The sequence below is a fragment of the Pezoporus flaviventris genome, unplaced genomic scaffold (assembly GCF_033815535.1).
Source record: "Pezoporus flaviventris isolate CSIRO_AGI_PZ_B2104156 unplaced genomic scaffold, CSIRO_AGI_Pfla_v1 ptg000021l, whole genome shotgun sequence".
NCBI lineage: Eukaryota > Metazoa > Chordata > Aves > Psittaciformes > Psittacidae > Pezoporus > Pezoporus flaviventris.
The window spans coordinates 778,271-784,119 of record NW_026892569.1 but is presented as its reverse complement, the minus strand read 5'-3'; the positions used below and the strand labels follow the sequence as shown (position 1 = coordinate 784,119).

General features: G+C 40.0%; 1 long non-coding RNA gene across 1 annotated transcript; it reads left to right on the top strand.

Moving 5' to 3' along the window:
• Positions 1-616: 616 nt before the first annotated feature.
• LOC133270707 (uncharacterized) lies at positions 617-2,409 on the top strand. The gene is made up of 2 exons (XR_009743870.1): positions 617-954; positions 1,653-2,409. It is a non-coding gene; the product is annotated as an uncharacterized LOC133270707 (long non-coding RNA).
• Positions 2,410-5,849: the final 3,440 nt, after the last annotated feature.

The following is a 5,849-nucleotide window of genomic DNA, read 5'->3' as shown; positions in this document are numbered from 1 at the left end:
GAGGTCCTTTTCAACCCTAACTATTCTATGATCCTATGATTCTTTGGAGAGAAGAAAGACAAAATGGGAGGCCAATGTTATGTTGTGATATATTTCTGGCATCTGATAGAAAATATAACAGGATAGATTTCTATCCTGGTTAATCTGAATAAAATACAAACCTTATGACGTCCTTATAGAATCATAGAATCACAGAATAGTTAGGGTTGGCAAGGACCTTTAGATCATCAAGTTCCAACCCCCCTGCCATGGGCAGGGACACCTCACACTAAACCATGGCACCCAAGGCCTCGTCCAACCTGGTCTTGAACACTGCCAGGGATGGAGCATTCACAGCTTCCTTGGGCAACCCATTCCCCTAACAGGAAAGAATTTCCTCCTTATATCCAATCTAAACTTCCCCTGGTTAAGTTTTAACCCATTACCACTTGTCCTGTCACTACAGTCCCTAATGAAGAGTCCCTCCCCAGCATCCCTATAGGCCCCCTTCAGATACTGGAAGGCTGCTAGGAGGTCTCCATGCAGCCTTCTCTTCTCCAGGCTGAACAGCCCCAACTTTCTCAGCCTAATTGTTAATATAGCTTTAATTGTCAATATAGCCCCATTTAGCAAAAAAATAAAAGCATTCCTTATCATCCTAGCATCCACCTATCTTTAAATCTCACAAAACTTTCATTCATTTTCCCTGTGTTTTACACCTATTTCCTTCATTCTACCAGATTTCAACACCTCTCTGGCTGTTCATTGCATCTAGAATGATGTACACAGCTCGCCAAGCAACAAATTATGTTCTCTGGAAAAAAAAAAAGGCAAGCTACTTATGTCTAATTAACTTCACTACAGCATGTTTAACATTATGGGAAGGTAACCTGCTGAGTCCAGGGCAGAGCTGTGCCAGATTGAAACTCTCCCAAACGACTGCTATTGATGAATAAACAAAGCAGGTCGGCCAAGGTGATAGTAAACAGTATATCTTAATGTATGCACTGCTTGTATAAACAGTGTATTAGCTGTTGAATGTTCATTCGGCTTATCTGCAGACCATTACAATTACCCTGCTATTTAAAACTACACGCACTTGGGAAAATGCATATTCATTTTGCCCCCCTGAGAAACTCAGATAATATTGAATCAATATTTAATGTTAGGGGACAGCCTCAAGACACTGAGAAATGGTGTCTGGAAAACTCTCTGTCTCCTGAAGGAAGAAGTTAAGGAGGCTGTTTGTGGTAAGCTCAGCCTTGTCAGCCACAATGTGATTCACTTTCAATCACTCCTGTGATTTGCTTTCAGTCACTCCTGTTCTACCTGATGTAACTGCAAGCACAGGGACCAGTTTTCAGGTCTATATTGTTAAGTGCCTAACACAAGGGGGTTAACCCATGTAAGGTAATATAAATAATAAATAGCTAGGGAAGTTGCTGCACCAACTAAAATGCTCATTCAAGTGAGACTTTTAGGCTTAGTTTTTAAGGTCTTGAAGTGGTGAAAGGATCCCCTTGTCGTGCCAAAGCCTGTCACACTGTGATTTCCTCTGATTTACAGCTGCTACAGAAGCAGCCAGGAAAGAGGCTGCCAAATTACACTAGCTCTAATGGTTCTGAAAATGTTTATGCTTCACCTTAAAATGACTACTTTCCTTTTCCTTTTAGGTCTTTGTCTTTTCACATCAATTTTGAAGAGATGTAAACTCCAAGCAAGTGATGTACACCTGGCACAAACAAGAACTGCTTTCACATGGGCAATCACATCAGCTATTTTTCTGAACAGACCCTGCTGCTGGGTCTTTTACTCCCCAGCACATTAATTTTTTATCTATTTGTTTGGGAAAGGTGCCAGACAGTAAAATGAAACATCTTGGGCAACTGAGACACAAAAATTTAAACAAATGCAGGTTATTAGAAGATATTATTTCATATACACTCCAGGCATCTCAAGATGTTTCAGAGCTGAAAAGGGTAAAAAAATGCTGCTAATATCAGGATCATTGCTGGGTAATGGTATACGGAATTGAATGAAGTTCTTAAGCAGACTTTACATTGTAACTCGTGTCCTATAACCACAGGAAGAGTCATGGAAACGGCTGTTTGAGCCTGAAACAATGAATCCTTCTGTAATAGCAAGTTTGTTAACGTATGGCATATCCCCCTTGCACACATAATCTGTTGGATTTTGTCCCAAAGTAGCTGTAAGCAAAGGATGATGCTGAACATTTTACAATGGAAAGCTTGCTGAGGACTAAATAACAGTGCTGTGATTTAGGGCACCGTGATGGTGCTGACAGTGTGCAGAGTATAAATGAAGTTAAAGTCTTTGGGCACAGTAATTACCTCTTTTGTCTTTGGTGTGCCAGTACTATAGAGAAGATTTTATATTGCTGGAGTTAATAAATCATTCACCATGAGTACAGCATAGTGGTCCTTGCACAACATAATTAACAAGCTAAACTGTGACTACAGCATGCCCAGCTGTAGAGAAAAGTGTTTAATTAAAAGCTGGATGCTTCCAAAGTCTCAAAACTCCTTCAGGTAACAATTTCAAGCTTTTACGTACTTGAATGTTAATTTGGGCTTTATAAGCTGAAAACTGTGGTGAGAATCATGAAGTCCTGTACCCTAAGGCAGTAGTGAGATCTCTGCTTGACCTTTTCCTGAATGCTACATTTCTCAGAGTAATGGCAAATCTAGATTCAGCCTGTCTGGGGAGAAAAGTACCCCTGCAAAAAATGGCGATGGAGCTGCGTATCAAGGCCTTGATGTCATTCAGGTCAGTCTTTGCTTACACAAACTAAATCTGTCTGAACATTAGGTCCCATAGTTGTATCTCACTTGCATAAAATTCCATGCAAAAAATCAATGTTTATATTTATGATGGGGACAAACAAGGCCCAGCAGATTTAGGAGCTTTGCATTTAGGAGATGTCATCTTTCTGCACTGAACTTGGTTGGGTCACTTAGACCCAGACATTTGAGAGTGTTTTGATTCCTATTGACTGCAGATTTAAAAAGCAAGTACCCAAGGAGCTTTCAAGGACTAAAGCCTTTGATCCTCCTCATATGATGCAGAGCGCACATTAGATCACACGGGCCAAGTAAAACTGCCTTTGAAGCATTTTCTGTGCTCCCTCTGGAGCAGCACTCCATGCTGTATTGCAGTGCATTGGGAATGTGCACGTGTTCAGCTACCTCAGCTCATCTGGGGCAACTACAGCTTTTTTCAGCTTTTAACCCAATTTAGATTTTTTAATATTCTCATCAGCACACAGGTGTAACAGAAAGGAAAATGAATGTAAATACATTTTAAAGATTAACGAGTTCTATAATCCTATCAGTGGGATAGATACATGTGTGTGTTACTAGAACGTATGCAGGTTGGCTTCCTTTGCTGCAGAAATGACTCCACTACATAACACCCTGGGAATTGCTAAGGATCCTCAGCATGGCGGGATGTGTGCCTTCACAGGTCAGCCCTCCGTGCTGCCAACCATGCCAGCTGGGCTCCTTGCTAACATATTTTCAGTACTAAAAACATTCTGCTTCTTCCGTAGCTAAATTTTGCAGAACTGGTAATGCTTTGCTTTAGCATCATGGGGTACATGTCAGTATCTCTTCAATCCATAGTGCTTCCATTCCAAATGTTTAAAATCTGAGAGTGGACAAAAGCATGGGTGGATTTGCACTTGAGCATCAGCCGGGGATGCTGCAGGGTGTCCATGCGGCTGCAGTGATGGCAGGCAGTGTGTGCCAGCCAAGCTGCTCAGCACTGATTACTGTTGAGGCCTGCGCTCCTCGTTATGGACAACAGCCCCAATTAAGGATTGCAGCCTGGCCATTTGAGTTAAAACTAAATTAAAAAACATCAATTCCTTTGAAGGTTCTGACTAACAAATGGGAAGGATAGGTTTTGCTTGTCTTTAATTGTTATTACAGGGTTGTATTAAGACGAGTCAAACTGCTTTTTAATGGAGGAAATTTTAGTCTTCAGTCAGCAGCTCTCACACTCTCAGATGTTTAAAATGCTAATTGTGACTGTTACATGGCTTTAATTTACAAAACGTAGGAGATTTCTTTGAAAGAGACTTTTAATTTATTTCAGGCATCAAGAAAACTCTGCTTAATAAGAAAAATATCCTATTGCTCTGCCTTTGTAGTAGATGGTGAAATGCAATATTAAAGACACAAGAAAACAAGACACTTTCTCCCCATCTTATAAATTTTTCAAAGAAGGATTTTGGTGGTATGAACCTATTATATCCTGTCATTGCTCTGAGCCCCTACTCTTGTGATGCTCTGTTTTAGCCTGAAGACAGGGAGAGAGATTGTCTCTTCAGAATTCATGGGAAAAATGATTGCAATATATATCTAACCCATAATCAGGTACTTAATTTTGTACAGATCACCTTGCAAAATAAAAAATATCAGTTCAAATTCCACTCTCCTCAAACGTCACTGGAGATGATTTTTGCTACTGTAAGCTCTAAAGCATGTTATTGGGATAAAATTACTCTTTCCATTCACTTTATTATGCAATATATATACATAGTATATTATGAAGCATATTATTTAAAAAATGTGAGCTGCATTGCTTGCCTAACCAGATAATGTTATTACCAGCAAACAGGAAATAATGATTTCAAGATAATGGAAAGACTAAGTCAGATGATTAACACAAGCTTCCTATCCCAGGGAAAAGTGTGTGCATGTTTACATTATTATGGTTAACAGCTCTGGATTACACTGAATGGGACCGAACTGCATTGTGTTGCACACAAAATCTATCCCTTTCTTTCTTAGTTCTCAGCTCTGTAACTGGCTCAGAGCAAACATTGATTGGTGACAAAGAAAGCCTCTACCATGAACTACAAGTGTATTGAAGTCTCGCCTGGGGTTTCAGTTATCTTGGGTGGGTACTGAGGGTATGCAGAAAGTAAAATTGACTTTATTGCAGGAGACCTGGGCCGTGCTGGCCAGGCAGAGCTCACTGCAGCGGCACTTGGCTGGTGTGAGCAGTCGTGGCTTTGATAGCGAAGGATGGGGCTCTGCTCATCCCACTGTGCTGGCAACATCTGAAAAGACAGGAGGTTTGTTATCATTATTTGCACATTTAGCTGAAATAAGCTTTCTAGGAGATGTAATATCGAAATAGTGCACTATTTAAAATATAAAGCTATCCATGAATTAGTCTGCTAGAACTTACAAGGAGAACTCCTGGGGATAACGTCATTGTGTTTTCTAATTTCCTTTGAAATAAATCTTATTTACATCAAATTAAAGAAGATTAAAAGCTTAATCTTTGTGGTAATATTGAGAGTCATTAGTTATAAAAATTATTTTGAAAACCAAATCTTTCCCCTCTCCTGTTGACAAGAAGTTTCCATCGAAGCACAGGCATAGCTCACTGAGACCTGAGGTCCTGTCACTGCCTCTTGAGGCTATTGGGAGCACATGTTACAATAAACTCCCTGTTTACAAAAAAAAAAGCCTGAGCCTGAACAAGGAGCTGGGGAAATGCAAAAAGGTGGCAGAAATACCCGCTCTGTTTTATAGACAATTCCTATTTAAATGCTCATTTATTATAAACAGCAGAAATTGGTTTAAGATGTTAATTTTAACCAGAGCTCTCGCCTATGGGTGACTGATTTCTTTTTAATAAAAATCCTTCTCTTGCACTTTCCTACATTTGCCTTCAGTGCCCCTGCTTTCCCTACTGCAATTATTCAGATTACTGATTCTGCACATCAGGTGTATTAACATGGGGGAGGAGAGGGGAAGAACAGTTCAATTAATTAAGACAGGTTGTAGCAGATCATCATCATTTTTCAAGGTGTCAATTGAAGAGATCTCTGAGAG